Raw genomic sequence first — 17,418 nt, forward strand, 5'->3', positions numbered from 1 at the left:
AAACAGCAGATCCCATGCACACTAAATTGGCCATATCTTAGAAACTACTTGGCCTACAGGCCTCAAACTTCATATTTGTTGTTCTGGATAGTCTGGGAATATTAGATTAAAATTTGAAGAATATATGAGACAAAGTGTGTGAGGCCGTTGTTGAATTGACATGGAATGACCCATGAAGGAGTTATAAGAAGTTGATGGTTCATCCACTAGGGGGTGCTCAGTGCACAGAGGGGCCAGGTGTGTTAACAGGCTGACCCTCATTACACATGTGAAGTTTCAAGTCAATCGGGTAATGCATGAAGGAGTTATTATGACTTGATGTTCCATGGCGAAGGGTCAAAATGGCGGTGCCATAGCAGCCACATCCTTCGACATAGAGAAAAGCTTTCGATAACCTTTGATCAGTATAGTCTCTGGATGATCTGAAACAAATTTGAAGTGCACTGGACAAAATCCCTAGGAGAAGTTCATTCAAAAGCAATGTGTGGAAATCATGCGAAAATGACACGAAAATTCAAAATGGCTGACTTCCTGTTTGGAGTAGACTGACAGTGCAAGAGACTTTTTTTTATGTCTATGCAAGTCACACGTGTACAAATTTTCATCTCTGTACTCCAAAAAAAAACCCCTAGGGGGAGGAGTTTTTGAAAGTTGCAAGAGGGTGCGATTGAGGCATTTTGCCCTGCCCATGGGCGACGCCCCTATGAATTGTAAGAGGTTGTCGTGCTTGACCTGTGTATCAATTTTCATGATGATATGACAAAATTAAAGCCGTCAAAAGGAAGAATGTAATTTCATGGCGAAGGGTCGATATTCTGCGACGTGGACGCCGTTACTTGTAACTTTGCGGTGATCATCGCCTACATTCACCAACTTGTTCTGCATGTTTTAGAAGTGGAATGAAGTTGATGGGGTTAACTATGTGACATCAGTATTTGTTAAAGTAAAAATAGGACATTTCCTGTTACCGCTGGAGGGCGCTATAGGTTAGGTGGGGAGTTAATATATGCAGAAGTTCAGGGCGGAGCCTTCATCATGTCCAGCAAGTTTGAAGGATCTATGATGACGTATGTGGGCGTAACTGCCCTTCGAAGTGAAACGGCATGCTCCGAAACGCTCGCCAAAGTTTGACGAACCCTAGCAGCCACGCCTTTTGACCTACAGCAATTTTTTTGATAACTTTTGATCAGCATGGCCTCATGATGATGTTGCCCAAATTTGAAGACAACTGGATGAAATCCCTAGGACAAGTTCATTCAAATGTAAGTAGTGGAAATGACCAAAAATGGCAAAAATTATAATTTTTAATGACTTACCTTGATGAAATATGGATGAAAAAAAAAAAAAAACAGTGCTCAGTGACAATGCATTGAATATCATACATGGAAGATGGACGGATTCATACTCGCTAAGAGAAAATGCCATCTGGCGGAAATTGGCGGTATATCACAGATCAGCAGTTCTAATTAAAATATGGACAATTAAGGGGATTTGTGAAAGAGAAATGATGTGCATCTGTAACTACAGAGGACATGGGACGATCGAGAGTGTAGAGATGATGTGTGTGGTGAGCAGATCCAGAGAACACTGAGGACAAAAAATGGGACCCCCACGCTTAGCAAATAGCAGTGGGACGAAGTCACCAGCAAGTCACTCTCAAGTCATGAATCTGCAAGTCTCCAGTCATAATGTCCGTCAATTGTTTGCAAGCTGACTTGGGACTTGATTTGCAGAGGTGTCAAGTAACGAAGTACAAATACTTCGTTACTGTACTTAAGTACACTTTTTAGGTATCTATACTTTACTCCATTACTTATTTTTCTGCTTACTTCTGACTTCTACTCATTACATTTTCACACAAGTATCTGTACTTTCTATTCCTTACATTTTTAAAACAAACAGCCTCGTTACTCTTGGCTTCAGTTTAATGTTTATATATATATATATATATATATATATATATATATATATATATATATATATATATATATATATATATATATATATATAGTAGTTATATACATATATTTCACGTCATGTGCGCCTGTAATCAACTTTTCTGCAGCGCGGATTTGCTTTGAACCTTGAACCAATCGAAGCAGTGGTTCGCAGATTGAAGCAATGCTTCGACCTATTGCTTCGTTTATTCTTTCTTTCGCTTAATTTCCCCCCGCTAAAACCCTAAAGAGCATACTTCTGTGAGTATTATTTACCTTTTCTATGTTAAACCGACCTGTTATGGTCTTCTGAAACAGTTGATAGATGTATTTTATAACTTAAAAACGGTAGCGACGCTAACGCGTTAGCATGTCTATGGCATTTTCAATGTTAAAACTTAGCATTAAGCAATTGCAGCTCATCACGTTCGGGTGCATTTGTTTTCAAATTATAATATTTCTTACATTTATTTTTGTTTATATTTTAATAATCTAATGATTATTATATACAATTTTAGAGAAAGAGGCAAAAAGAACCTGAATAGAAACACAACAGAAAATATAAAATCAACTAATAATGAACATACATAAATAAATACATACATATAGAAATAAATAATTGTTTCCTGTGGACACCTAGTGACTCTTACACCTCCATTTCGTCCGTGTCTTATTTAAGTTTAATGACAATTTGTTTCGGTCAAACCATATTTTCAATTTGTTAATTTCTTCAATGATTTCCTCCAGAACTATCTGCCAAACTAGAAAACTGCTGCATCCTAGTAAGAGCAGAATACTACTGGAATGAATTTGAATAAACAAAGTTGTGTTTTTTTTTTCCTCACTAAATGGATGCTGCACTCACTGCAGTTTATCATCTGGAATAGTCCCAGATTGTATTTCAGAGCTTCTAGAATTGAAACATTTTCGTGCAGGTGGTGTTGGGGGGGTAATTTTGGGTCTTGGGCCACATGTAGAACGAATCAGTTTTTAAATTAAGCTTTCAATTCATATAGTGGCATCTACCTTTTTTTTTTTTTTTTTTTTTAAGGTTACTTTATACTTTTATACTTTAAGTAGGTTTTGGAGCACATACTTTTTCACTTTTACTTGAGTAAAGAGGTCAAGTTGATACTTCAACTTTTACCAGAGTGTTTTTAAACTGCAGTATCTATACTTCTACTTAAGTAACAAATGTGTGTACTTTTGACACCACTGTTGATTTGAGACTTGCAGATTGAAGACTTGAGAATGACTTGACAGTGACTTTGTCCCAAATCTGGTATATAGATAATGCAATGCTAAAATACCCTCAGTTGTATAAGCAGAAAATAGAATCTTTGAACTTGTCTAAGGTCTTTGTACCAAGAATGTTCACAGTGAATTTGAAGACCCTTGTAGTGATAGGAATGGATTTATGCCGAATACAGACAGACGGACGGACGCAAAGTCTTCACAATACCTGATAGCCATATGTAGGCTTCAGGTAAAAATTGCAAAATGGTAAACTCACAGAATAATCACCAACTTCGCCGCATTCCATCTGCAAGCATACATGGTCATCCTGTAGCGCGCCGCACACCATCTGGACTGTCTGGATCATCAGGATAATTGGGAAGAAAATTTTGGACTCTTCAAAATTTCAACGCCAATGGAAATCATCTGGAATACAACTGGATCATCAGCAAGCTTGCAGCAACTTAACTGGGTCATCTGTAACATTCCGGGAACCCTGCTACAAGCTGATAGCATCAGACTTGTACCAAACTTTGATGCAGATCTATACCTGATCTGTTATCCTAATGCTTACCGTGGCAGTGCAGCAAGCAGGCGGCAAAATATTCCATCCCATGAATAGGTGTCACCAGTGGCCAGGTCACTTCCAGATTCAGCTCCGCAAACTTTTTGCAGCTTCAGATGCAGTTTGCATCCTGATTTCTATCTGTAGCCCACCTGGAAACTGACGTGAACATGTGGACACTAGGCTTAAAATAGTTTGAGGTCCTGAGATTTACAGTGCATCCAGAAAGTTCACAGCATTTCATTTTTTACACATTTTGTTACAGCTTTATTCCAAAATGGAATAAATTCATTTTTTCCTCAAAATTCTACTCACAACACCCCATAAAGACGACATGAAAAAACTTTTTTTTTTTTTTTTTTTGCAATTTATTCAAAATAAAAAAACTAAGAAATCACATGTACATGAGTATTCACACCCTTTGCTCAGTACTTGTTGATGCACCTTTGGCAGCATTACAGCCTCAAATCTTCTTGAATATGATGCCACAAGTTTGACGCACCTATCTTTGGCAGTTTTGCCCATTCCTCTTTGCAGCACCTTTCAAGCTCTATCAGGTTGGATGGGACGATTTTGAGCTCTCTCCAGACATTCACAGAGTTGTCCTGAAGCCACTCCTTTGATGTCTTGGCTGTGTGCTTAGGGACAATTCCATGTTGTTGAAGCTCACAGGCCAAATTTTTTTTTTTTAGAAATTGGGGGAACAGTGTTTGAGAGCAAATATCCACTTGTGCAAAAAGAAAGTAATTTCAGTTGCAATGATGCAGTGAAGGTTAGCCATACCATGTCAAAGCAGGTTTAATTTTCATGTTTTAATCCCATCAAAATGTGAATAATTTGGGCTCATTTTCTATCTATTGCATAAAGTGATTTTTCATCCTCTGCATAAGCATATTATTGTTTTGTGCTAATGAGAACATTGCACACCTCAGTTGGTTGCCAGCACTGCACCTGCTTTGGCCCAGAAATCATAATAATACCAATATAGCCTATTATTAAGCTGTCAAATTATAGAATATGGCAGTCAAAGTACATTGTTTTATCAGCAGAAATCTGTTTTGTGTAACTATAACCCTCTGGAGTCCAGGGTATAATTGGCCGTTTTTGACTACTTTTGGTTTTACCTTTATAATTTACCTTTAAAAAGTGTTTACCTGGCCTTGTTTGGTGTCTTTTTGTTTTCAGCACAACCTCACCTGTGTGACTTTACAGTTTTTCATTCATTCTGACCTACAGTGAGACTAAAATCACACAAAAAATATAAAATCCAAGTAGAAAAGTTTGTTTTTTTAACTCTGAAAACCACAAACTTGTTTAACAAACCATTTTCATAACTTCAAATGTAAATATAAATTGTAAATTTCAAGTTAAATACAACTATTTACATAAATGCAGGAAATGCTTCAGGCGTTTTTTATACAATTATTTACAAAACAGTCAGATTGCACAATAAGATTTAGAATTTCAAAAACATATGTACAAATATAGTGCAGGAAATGCTAATGCTAAACTATTTAGAAAACAGTCAGATGTCAAAATAACATTTAGAATGTAAATATAAATGGTACATTTCAAAAACATATGTATAATGTAGTGCAGGACATGCTAAACTATTTGTGAAATAGATATCACAATAAGATTTAGAATGTAAATATAAAATGTACATTTCGAAAACATATACTGCAGGAAATGCTAATGCTAAACTATTTAGAAAACAGTCAGATGTCAAAACAAAATTTAGAATGTAAATATAAATGGTAAATTTCAAAAATATACGAGGGCTGTCCGTAAAGTATAGGTCCTTTTTATTTTTTTCAAAAACTATATGGATTTCATTCATATGTTTTTACGTCAGACATGCTTGAACCCTCGTGCGCATGCGTGAGTTTTTCCACGCCTGTCGGTGACGTCATTCGCCTGTGAGCACTCCTTGTGGGAGGAGTCGTCCAGCCCCTCGTCGGAATTCCTTTGTCTGAGAAGTTGCTGAGAGACTGGCGCTTTGTTTGATCAAAATTTTTTCTAAACCTGTGAGACACATCGAAGTGGACATGGTTCAAAAAATTAAGCTGGTTTTCAGTGAAAATTTTAACAGCTGATGAGAGATTTTGAGGTGATTCTGTCACTTTAAGGACTTTTCACGGTGCGAGACGTCGCGCAGCGCTCTCAGGCAGCGTCATCAGCCTGTTTCAAGCTGAAAACCTCCACATTTCAGGCTCTATTGATCCAGGACGTCATGAGAGAACAGAGACGTTTCAGAAGAAGTCGGTTTCAGCATTTTATCCGGATATTCCACTGTTAAAGGAGATTTTTTTAATGAAAGACGGGACGCAGCCGACGCGGTGCGGCGGCACAGGAAAAACACCTCCGTGTTGATAACCATTTGTTAAAATCCAGTTGGCTTTTGATGGCTTTCAGTGGAGTGAGTATATGAGAAATTGTTTATCAGCTGGAGATGTTCCAACTTGTCCTTAAGGCTTCCAACAGAGGTGTTTTTCCTGTGACGGAGCGTCGCGGCGGCTGCGAGCCAATGCTGCAATCCGCCCGCACGTCTTTCATTAAAAAAATCTCCTTTAACAGTGGAATATCCGGATAAAATGCTGAAACCGACTTCTTCTGAAACTTCTCTGTTCTCTCACGACGTCCTGGATCAACAGAGCCTGAAATGTGGAGGTTTTAAGCTTGAAACAGGCTGATGACGCTGCCTGAGAGCGCTGCACGACATCTCGCACCGTGGGAAGTCCTTAAAGCGACAGAATCACCTCAAAATCTCTCATCAGCTGTTAAAATTTTCACTGAAAACCAGCTTAATTTTTCGAACCATGTCCACTTCGATGTGTCTCACAGGTTTAGAAAAAATTTTGATCAAACAAAGCGCCAGTCTCTCAGCAACTTCTCAGACAAAGGAATTCCGATGAGGGGCTGGACGACTCCTCCCACAAGGAGTGCTCACAGGCGAATGACGTCACCGACAGGCGTGGAAAAACTCACGCATGCGCACGAGGGTTCAAGCATGTCTGACGTAAAAACATATGAATGAAATCCATATAGTTTTTGAAAAAAATAAAAAGGACCTATACTTTACGGACAGACCTCGTATGTACAATTAAGTGCAGGCCATGCTAAACTATTTGTGCCACTCAAAAAACAATTCCTGTCCAACACAACACAGAGGGGCACATCGCAAGCCTGACACTTTCACCGCAAGGAGTTCTCGATTGCCGACGTCATAGTTCCGTTCGGCCGGGGTCAACCTGCGGGAAAAATAGGCACACGGGTGAAGGACCTTATCGGTCTTCCCGCTCTGGGAAAGCACAGCTCCTATCCCTGAGTCCGAGGCGTCCACTTCAACCACTAACTGGCGACTAGGATCGGGCTGCACCAGAATGGGTGCAGACGAGAAGCGCCGTTTCAACTCCTTGAACGCGGCATCGCAACGATCCGATCAGGTGAAGGGGACTTTTGGTGAGGTCAGGGCTGTCAGGGGGCTAACTACCTGACTGTAGCCCTTAATGAACCTCCTGTAGAAATTAGCAAAGCCGAGGAACTGTTGCAGCTTCCTACGGCTGGTGGGTTGGGGCCAGTCTCTCACCGCTGCGACCTTGGCCAGATCAGGAGCGACGGAGTTAGGGGAGATGATAAACTCCAGGAAGGACAAAGAAGTGCGGTGGAACTCGCACTTCTCGCCCTTCACAAACAGCTGGTTCTCCAACAACCGCTGCAGGACCTGACATACATGCCGGACATGAGTCTCAGGATCCGGAGAAAAGATGAGTATATCGTCCAGATATACGAAGATGAATCGGTGCAGGAAATCCCGCAAGACATCATTAACCAATGCTTGGAACGTCGCGGGGGCGTTTGTAAGACCGAACGGCATGACCAGGTACTCAAAGTGACCTAAGGGGGTGTTAAATGCCGTCTTCCACTCGTCTCCCTTCCGGATCCAAACCAGGTGATACGCATTTCTAAGATCCAGCTTGGTGAACATTTGGGCTCCATGCAGGGGCGTGAACACTGAATCCAACAAGGGCAATGGGTATCGGTTACGAACCGTGATTTCGTTCAGCCCCCTGTAATCAATGCATGGACGTAGTCCGCCATCCTTTTTCCCCACAAAAAAGAAACCTGCACCCATCGGGGAGGTGGAATTCCAGATCAACCCGGCAGCTAGAGTCCCGGATGTAGGTCTCCATTGATTCGCGCTCAGGTCGTGAGAGGTTGTACAGCCTGCTGGACGGGAACTCAACGCCTGGAACCAAATCAATGGCACAATCGTACGGGCGGTGCGGGGGAAGGGTGAGCGCCAGATCCTTGCTGAACATGTCCACAAGGTCATGGTACTCCACCGGCACTGTCCCGAGATTGGGCGGGACTCTGACCTCCTCCTTAGCCTGGGAACCGGGAGGAACCGAGGAACCTAAACATACCCGATGGCAGGTCTCGCTCCACTGAACCACTACCCCGGACGGCCAATCAATCCGGGGATTGTGTTTTAACATCCAGGGGAACCCTAGAATCACGCGGGAGGTGGCAGGAGTCACAAAAAACTCGATCTCCTCTCGGTGGTTCCCTGACACCACCAGAGTTACTGGAGGTGTCTTATGTGTGATTAAAGGGAGTAGGGAGCCATCTAGTGCCCGTACTTGCACAGGTGAAGTAAGTGCCACCAGAGGGAGCCCTGCCTCCCTGGCCCATTTGCTATCTAGCAAATTCCCTTCAGAGCCCGTGTCCACCAGTGCTGGGGCCTGAAGGGTTAAATCCTCATAAAGGATTGTAACCGGGAGTCGTGTGGCAATATGGGTGTGTCCCACGTGAATGTCTTGGCCCACCCCTAGCCCAGTTTCTAGGGGCGGGCATTGGTGTTTAACCGCTCGGGGCAGTCCCTCACTTGATGCTCTGTCGAGCCACAAACAAAGCACGCTCCGTGGACCAGCCTCCTCTGTCTATCCGGTGGTCTAAATGTGGCCCTGCTCGTGTCCATAGCTTCATCAGCAGGGGGAGCTGTAACCACACGGAGCGTAGAGGCCGTGGAGCGTGGGGAGGGCGGAGCTCGGTTGGAACCGGAAGGGAGAGGGACGGCGCGTGCCCGGCCACGCCCTTCGTCTCGTTCCCGACGGCGTTCTTCTAACCGATTGTCTAATCGTATAACCAGATCAATAAGCCCGTCTAAATCCTGCGGTTCGTCCTTAGCCACCAGGTGCTCCTTCAGGACCAACGACAGTCCGTTTACGAAGGCGGCACGGAGGGCAGTGCTATTCCAGCCGGACCTCGCCGCCGCGATGCGGAAGTCGACTGCATAAGCAGCTGCGCTCCGGCACCCCTGTCTCATTGACAGCAGCACGGCTGAAGCGGTCTCTCCTCTATTTGGGTGATCGAACACTGTTCTGAACTCCCTCACAAACCCATCATATGTCTGAAGGAGCCGTGAATTTTGCTCCCAGAGCGCTGTAGCCCAAGCGCGTGCCTCACCGCGAAGCAGAGTTATAACATAAGCTATCTTGCTAGCGTCAGTCGTGTACATGACGGGACGTTGTGCGAAGACGAGCGAACACTGCATAAGAAAGTCTGCGCACATCTCCACACAACCCCCGTACGGCTCTGGAGGGCTTATGTATGCTTCAGGGGAAGGTGGGAGGGGTCGTTGAACGACCTGTGGAATGTCAACGTTGCGCACAGGATCGACAGGAGGGAGAGCCGCAGCAGCACCCTGAGGGCGCGCTTCCACCTGAGCGGCGAGAGCCTCCACCCTGCGGTTAAGGAGGACGTTCTGCTCGGTCATTAGATCCAACCGAGCCGTAAAGGCGGTGAGGATTCCCTGCAACTCACCGATCATTCCTCCTGCAGACGCCTGTGCGCCCTGTTCTTCCATTGGCCGTTCAACAGCCGGTTGACGCCCCTCGGGGTCCATGACGTTGGCCGAGATATCCTGTTGTGAAAGTGTAGGAACACAGACCCACAACAGGGGCGCAAATGAACGGACAATGGAGGAAGTCAAATAACAACACTTTAGTAGTCAATTCACAAAAAATGTGTCACGTGGGCAGGCTCGAAGATAAGAGACGTCCGTCCAAAGCAGAACCGGAACCACACGATTTCCTCTGCCACTGAACCCCGGGAATACTGGAGCCGCCAAGTCCCGAACACCCAGGTGGCCACTGCCTCCACTTGTCGGATCTGGTACTGCTGGCGAGGAACAAAAACAGTTAGATGTGGGTGCGTGTGCACCCAGCAACACGTATGGTGGGAAAACCACCTCCACCTCTCGTCGAAAAAAGAAACAGAATATCTGCTGTCCAACACACACAAGCAATAGATATTCCTGTCAGAAAGTCAACACAGTCAGCTGAGATCGTTACCTACTTGGTAGAGCGATATCTCGGCAAAGAAGTGGAGATGACGTCTTGCAGATATACCGCTGCGGATCAGATGATTGGTAACAGCTGTCGTAGGTGACAGCTGTCACCCCGGCTGCTCCTGTGAGATGGCAGCGCCCTCTGGTGCCTGGAGCCCGCACTCCAGGCAGGGTGCCCTCTGGTGGTGGTGGGCCAGCAGTACCTCCTCTTCAGCGGCCCACACAACAACTGGGGTAGGACAGGGAATGTCTTTCACCGTCCAGCGTCCATCCTTCTCATCCTTCACCCTTCTCTGCACTGTCTCACCTGAAAATGCATGATGGATGGTGGAGCACACAGATACCTCCCGTGTGTCCAGCCACTTTAAAAACACGAGGCCCCTCGCTGATCCATCTAATAGATCCTTTTTCAGATTTTTTGTGAGAGCATTTGCCCTCCCTCTGTGGCATCCTTGTCTGTTCTCCCTGTATGTGGCACATGCCCCAAACTTCATTTTAGCCAGGTCCATGAACAGTTTGTGACTCGTATAAAAATTGTCCATGTAAATGTGGTACCTAGTACCAAGCGAGGATGGCTGGATCGGGTTCATGACCACATTGTATGACAGCCCGTGCTCACTTGTGGTCACAGTCTTGCCAGTGTAAATGGTGAACTTGAGTGTGTAGCCATTACTTGAAACAACCAACACAAAAAGTTTCATGCCCCATTTTGTTGGGTTGTCCTTCAAATATTGAGTCATTCCAGTTTTTCGGGTGGCAATAAGCTTGGCAGGCACTGAGGATGTCATCATAAAGAGGCCTGACTTGAAACAGTTTGTCATAACCTGCTGTTCCCTTTTTCTATCATTTTCTACATCCTCATCTGGATCACTTAGGTAGATGTTACAGAATATTGATCTAAATTTGTCTCTGGACATTACTTTCACTGAAAAGGGCACAGACAAAATATGACTTTGTTTCCAGTAGTCCTGGAGACTTGGCAGTGACACCAACGACATGTATATCAGAAGTCCAAAAAATTTGTACAGATCTTACATTTCAATGTCTGTCCAGTTGTATTTTTCCCCTAATGCCTTGTTTTTTCTCCGAGGCTGAAATCTGCTTACTGCCGGAGTGGTGTCTGCGTTCTCCTGCGTGTTCCAGCAGTCAGGGCTGGGGTGTGTCTCTGCTGCATGTCCAAGTGGAGATCAGAATAAGGAAACTGAAGGGCAAGCTCCAACCCTCTCTTGAGATCTCCGTGCACATGTCGGTGGATCCACCTGCTGTGATTGCTCCCCCAGAACAGAAGAGGGATCATCTCTTTCATGACCAGAATCCTCACTGTCTGTTTCAGACTGACAATGCGCTGCATGTTCCGTCTTCCTCCAGTTCATAAAATAACTGAAGCACTTGCTCCACATTCATAAAACACGTCATTTTTACAAAAAAACCAAAAACAACAAAACACTAACCACACACGCTTCTCACCAGTAACAAAGAGAAAACACACACACAATCAGACCCACGTGGCGTGGGTGCGCTGTGATCAAACACACATGGGGTTAGTGAACACACGTGGGGTTAGTGACTTCTGATTGGTGGAAAATTTCAGGAGCCAACCAAAGAGGAAGAAGGAGTCACATTTCTTCCCACCGCTGTTGCTGCTGCAGTAGAGAAGGAAATGATCCTTTTGGCTGCGTCTGTGTACATAAACGCGAAGCGAAAAATGACAATATTCATGAAAATGCATGGTGTAAAAAAATACTCATAAGTCAAGTTATACTAGGCCTATTAACAAAATTTAAAAAGGGCTATAAAGATTGAAGTCTCCACACTGAACACACCGCTTAATTAGGTCATGTGACTTTGTACGCAAGGGTGCGTCATTCGACTCCAAAGGGTTAAATATAGGGTGACATACTGTAATGTCAGTCACATAATGTCAGTCACACATAATTATGCAATCATTCAGTTTATGCCTTTGATTTGTACCATGTCAAGAATGACAGTTGCTTGTAACATTATATCTCAGAATAAAAAGAGTTGTTAACCCTATATAGTCTGACAACAAAGTTGTAATTAAGTTTATGAATTTTCTTAATGGCTGTTTTTTTTGTAGTGTCAGTCACGCCAATAGTATTGAGTACCACCAACTTGTATCAGCTTCCCCTACCAAGTAGACCTTGTCCTTAGTATGTCTTCCACAAGATAGGAACACTCAGGGGCTGTATGTTTTAAGTCCTGGTCACTACAAAAAGCCTGCTACCTCTCTGAATGTAGCATCAGTCACTGTGGAATTGCCCTTGGGTCACTGCCCTGCTGAAAGATGAACCGTCACCCCAGTCCAGTGTTGTATAAAGTATCGGAAAATCACCAGTCACCCCAGTCCAGTGTTGTATAAAGTACCGGAAAATCACACTTAAGTAAAAGTACAGATACCCATTAAAAAATGACTTTGGTAAAAGTTCAAGTCACTGATTGAAATGCTACTCAAGTAAAAGTCTTAAAGTATCTAGTATTTATTGTACTTAAGTATGACAAGTAATGTACAACTAAATGTACTCAAGTATTGAAAGTAAAAGTATAAGTAAATGTTAATCAAAAACGGTCTGATTTTTTATATAAAGTTTATCTAGGCTTGTAAATGACTGGTCAAAATACTGAAAATTGTGCACATCACACAAAAACACTTCAGAAACAAGGTTTCAAAACCTAAACGAGAGTAGGCAACTCATTAGGTGTTCACAGGAAACAGTTATTTCTATATGTATTTATTTATTTTCATTGTTAGATGGTTTTATCTTTTGTGTTTTGTTTCATTAGGTTCTTTTTTGTCTCTTTCTCTAAAATAGTATTGTAACATTATTAGTCTATTATTATTGACTATTATTGTCTATTATGTAGACTATTATTGTTGTTATAATATATGAATAAAAATAAATTTAAAAATTACAATTTGACTTTTTTACGACAACGAACGCTGAGCCATTAATTATACAGAAAACAAATCAACACAAACATGCTGATGCGAACAGCTTAATGCTAACTTTAACATTGAAAACGCCATAGACATGCTAACGCGTTAGCATCAGTCCCATTTTTAAGTTATAAAATACATCTATCAACTGTTTCAGAAGACCATAACAGGTCGGTTTAACATAAAAATATTAAATATTACTCACAGACATATGCTCTTCAGGGATTTAGTGGGAAAAAATTAGGATAAAGGGAAATAAAATCCATGAATCATAGGTCGAAGCACTGCTTCGACCTGCGAATCACTGCTTCAATTGGTTCAAGGTTCAAAGCAAAGCCATGCTGCAGAAAACTTAATTACAGACCTGCTGCTGGTTTGTAATCAATGCACAGAAATGATCATTTTCCTGACCAACAAGTGCGCAACTGCAAAAAAGCCTACCGGACATGCCTCATGACAAATCGGCCTGACTTTGTTGCAGTCACTAGTAATCAGTGGTGTCTCTGGGTGAAAACACGACTTTTTTCGTGTGTGTGTGTGTGTGTGTGTGTTTTTTGTAATGAGTAACGGCATGACACATAGAAAATGTATCGGAGTAGAAGTATGTAATTAAGGTTGGAAATGTAGTGAAGTAAAAGTGAAAGTAAGCTGAATTAAAAAAAAAAACTCAAGTAAAGTACAAAGTCTCCCAAAATGTACTTAAGTACAGTAGTGAAGTATTTTTACTTCGTTACTATACGACACTGCCCCAGTCTGAAGTCCAGAGTGCTCTGGAGCAGGTCTGACTTTGAGAGTCTTAAATTCTGTGCACGTCCTTAAGTGCATGATGTTAGACACGTAATGTAATTTATGGCAAAACATTTATTTTCAGGTAAAGTGCAAACATAATTTTTGGGAAATAACATCAGAACAACAACAGAACAACTTCAACATCATCAAACAATGCAGCAATCTGTTCTTTTTAGAAAAAAGAACAGATTGTTGCATTCTTTCCCCTCTACTCTTCTCCCTGTACACCAACAGCTGCACCTCCAGTCACCAGTCTGTAAAGCTCCTGAAGTTCGTGAATGATACAACCCTCATTGGACTCTGATGGATGGGGATGAGTCAGCCTACAGACGGATCGATCACCTGGTGTTCTGGTGCAGACACAACAACCTGGAGCGCAATGCCTTCAAGAGAGTGGAGATGGTTGTTGAGGAGCTCAGTGTCTTCAAGAGAGTGGAGATGGTTGTTGAGGAGCTCAGTGTCTTCAAGAGAGTGGAGATGGTTGTTGACTTTAGAAAGAACCCAGTCCTGGCCAACCCCATCACCTTGTGTGACTCCCCAATCACCATTGTGGAGTCCTTCCATTACCTGGGGATCACCATCACCCAAGACCTCAAGTGGGAGCTGAACATTAGCTCCCTCATCATGAGAGCACAACAGAGGATGTAGTTTCTGCGGCAGGTGAGGAAGTTCAGTCAGCCAAACACAATGATGAACTTCTACACTGTCATCATTGAATCCACCATCTCCTCTTCCATCACCATCTGGTATGCTGCTGCCACTGCTAAGGATACAAGCACACTGCAGTGTATCACCCCAGCCCAGTCTCACATTTTTTTCATGCTCACATGACGAAATGAGTCAAATTTTCGTGACGGGTTTTTTTTAACTCCCTATTACTAACCCTACTCCTACCCCCAACCCTAACCTTAACCATAACCTAATCCTACTCCTTCCCCCCTCCCTAACCATAACCTCTCCGACCCCCCGCTTCACTATTAATTTCATGCAGTCATCACGAAATGAATTAGAATTAATTTGTGTTGCCATGATGAAAATGAGGCACTTTCATCACAATATGATGAACCAATAGATTAATGTATATGTTGTGCTGCTGAATTACAACTTGCCGTGAGACTGGGTTGATCAACCACACAGCAGAGAAGGTGATCGACTGCAATCTGCCATCCCTACAGGACCCATACACCTCCAGGGGCCTGAGATGAGCAAGGAAGTTAGTGGCCAATCCCTCTCACCCAGGACTCAAACTTTTTGGGACCTTTGGGACCTTCAAAGTAGCAGAAATGTTTTTGTGCCCTTCCCCAGATCTGTGGCCTTCCCCAGATTTGTGCCTCGAGACAATCCTGTCTCAGAGGTCTACAGACAATTTCTTTGACTTCATGCTTGGTTTGTGCTCTGACTGTCAATTTTGAAATGCATGACAAAGACTGTCAATACTTATGTACATGTGATTTATTAGTTTTCAATTTTTAATACCTAAATTTGCAAAAATCTAAAAAAAAAAAACACTTTTTCTCATTGTCTTTATGGTGTATTGTGTGTTGACGTTTGAAGGAAAAAAAATGAATTTCATCCATTTTTTAATACAGCTGCAACGTAACAAAATATGGAAAAGGTGAAGAGCTGTGAATACTTTCTGGATACACGCTATACTGTGATGTGATGTATATATTGAAAAATCACATGTAAACAGAACCCAGTTTTTATACTGATTATCATTAAAGTTGGAATTCACCACTTATTTCATTTATTCATGAATACTCAGGTTTTTTATCATTTTCAGTGCTTTCATGATGCATTAAATGTGCCTAAAACATTTTCACAGTACTGTATAGATAGATAGATATGACAGAAACGTTTGAGTACAACTTTATCAAATTTGAATAGAAAAACAGTACACTCATTTGCACCTTTCACCTCCATGCACAGTGTCTTGGGCAGAAAATAATTAGGTCAGGAAAGTAACAACTAGCCCTTTCATGGAAATATGATCTTTAGATTTGTTATAAATTCTCATTCATTTGAAAATCATACATGTAACACATTTTCTAATTAAGGTGGGCTAAGATAATAACTTTTCCTGTATTCTGTGATTACTTTCCAGTAAGTAATTTTGCCTCTTTCATCTTTTGGAGGCAAACTCAGAGAAGGACATGCAGCAAGAGATGTCAGTTAATTAGATTGTGCCAACTTAGAATATTAAAAAATGAATATGCCGTACCAAAGCCAAATATCATTTTAATTTTACCTGGAGATCAAACATGGGGAGGTACTGTATATTGTTTTGTACAGCAACAGGCAGTTTCAAATTAATACTGTATTAATGAGCTTCAAAGGATCAACTGAACAGCTGCCTTGAGTAGACCTGCGGCTTAAAGTATGGATATGGAATTTTATTTTATTTTTTAATTAAATGTTCTTTAAAAAAATCCAAAATATTCAATATAGCACTATCTTATTTTTGTATTTATTTCTTGAATTCATCAGTTGATTTGCTGTGGTTTGGTCCTCAGCCAGGTCAAGATGCCAACCACAACAAAAAACTGTCAGCTTTATTGCTTTCACCTATTGTCAGTGTTGGGAAGTTAAGTAAGTCAAGTCCAGGAGAATCTGCTTGTGCCACGCCTTGCCGCATCCGTGACACCATAGAACTGCACTAGGTCCTGGACGACAACCACCCAGGCAGGAAACCCCATATCCCTAAAATACCCATCTTTCTACCACAGCCAGGTGAAGTGTGTGCGTCCCCTTGGCCTTCTTTGGCCACTTGGGTCCAGACCACTCAGGCACCTATATCTGCTGCATCATGTACACCAAAACATGCCACATGCCCAAAATGACAGATAGTCTATCTTTCACAATGCAAGTGATACACCTCACTTTATTCTCCCTAAATGACACCTCATTCGACACAGTCATTCCAGCAGTATCCAAGGATACTTTAAGGAGACCTAGTACCAAAGACATCCAGTAAGTGTCCAGTTCTCACAATTATAGAATAAGTCAGGAAGCACTAAGACCATTCTTTGCAAAGATATCTACATCTCCAAACACCTCTGTCTAGTGACTTTATGACCCCATAGGTTCTTCCCGGGCATTTCTCAGTTTCAAAGGCCGTGGACCCAGAGATGTGAGGACTGCTAAAATAAGTGAAGGTCTCTACAAGTTCAAAATTTTCACCACATTTAGATACAGTTTTGATGGCTGAGTCCAGGAAGTCATTAAAAGCCTGGATCTTAGGACATAGGACTTAGAACTCATCCAGGTCAATTGCAAACCCAGACACTCTGGTCATAAGCATAAGTCAAGATCAGTCAGCCTTTCCTGGCAAAACATCTAATTTGTTGGTTTCCACAGCCCTTCCCAATGCCTATTACATTAGGAGGTGGTTCTTTCTGGGTAATGCCTTGGGCACTGGTGTCTTCTCTGTGCACACACTTTCCTTTGCAGGTATCAGTCTTTCTTGAATAATGAACAGGACTGAGTGGTGTATGATTTGATTTGATTTGATTTGACTGGCTTCGTCAAATCAGGGCCTTCAGCGTGTACTGGGGCGGTTTGCAGCCGAGTGTAAGGCGCCCGG

This window comes from Thalassophryne amazonica, chromosome 9 (genome assembly GCF_902500255.1).
Source record: "Thalassophryne amazonica chromosome 9, fThaAma1.1, whole genome shotgun sequence".
In the NCBI taxonomy this organism is placed as follows: Eukaryota; Metazoa; Chordata; class Actinopteri; order Batrachoidiformes; family Batrachoididae; genus Thalassophryne; species Thalassophryne amazonica.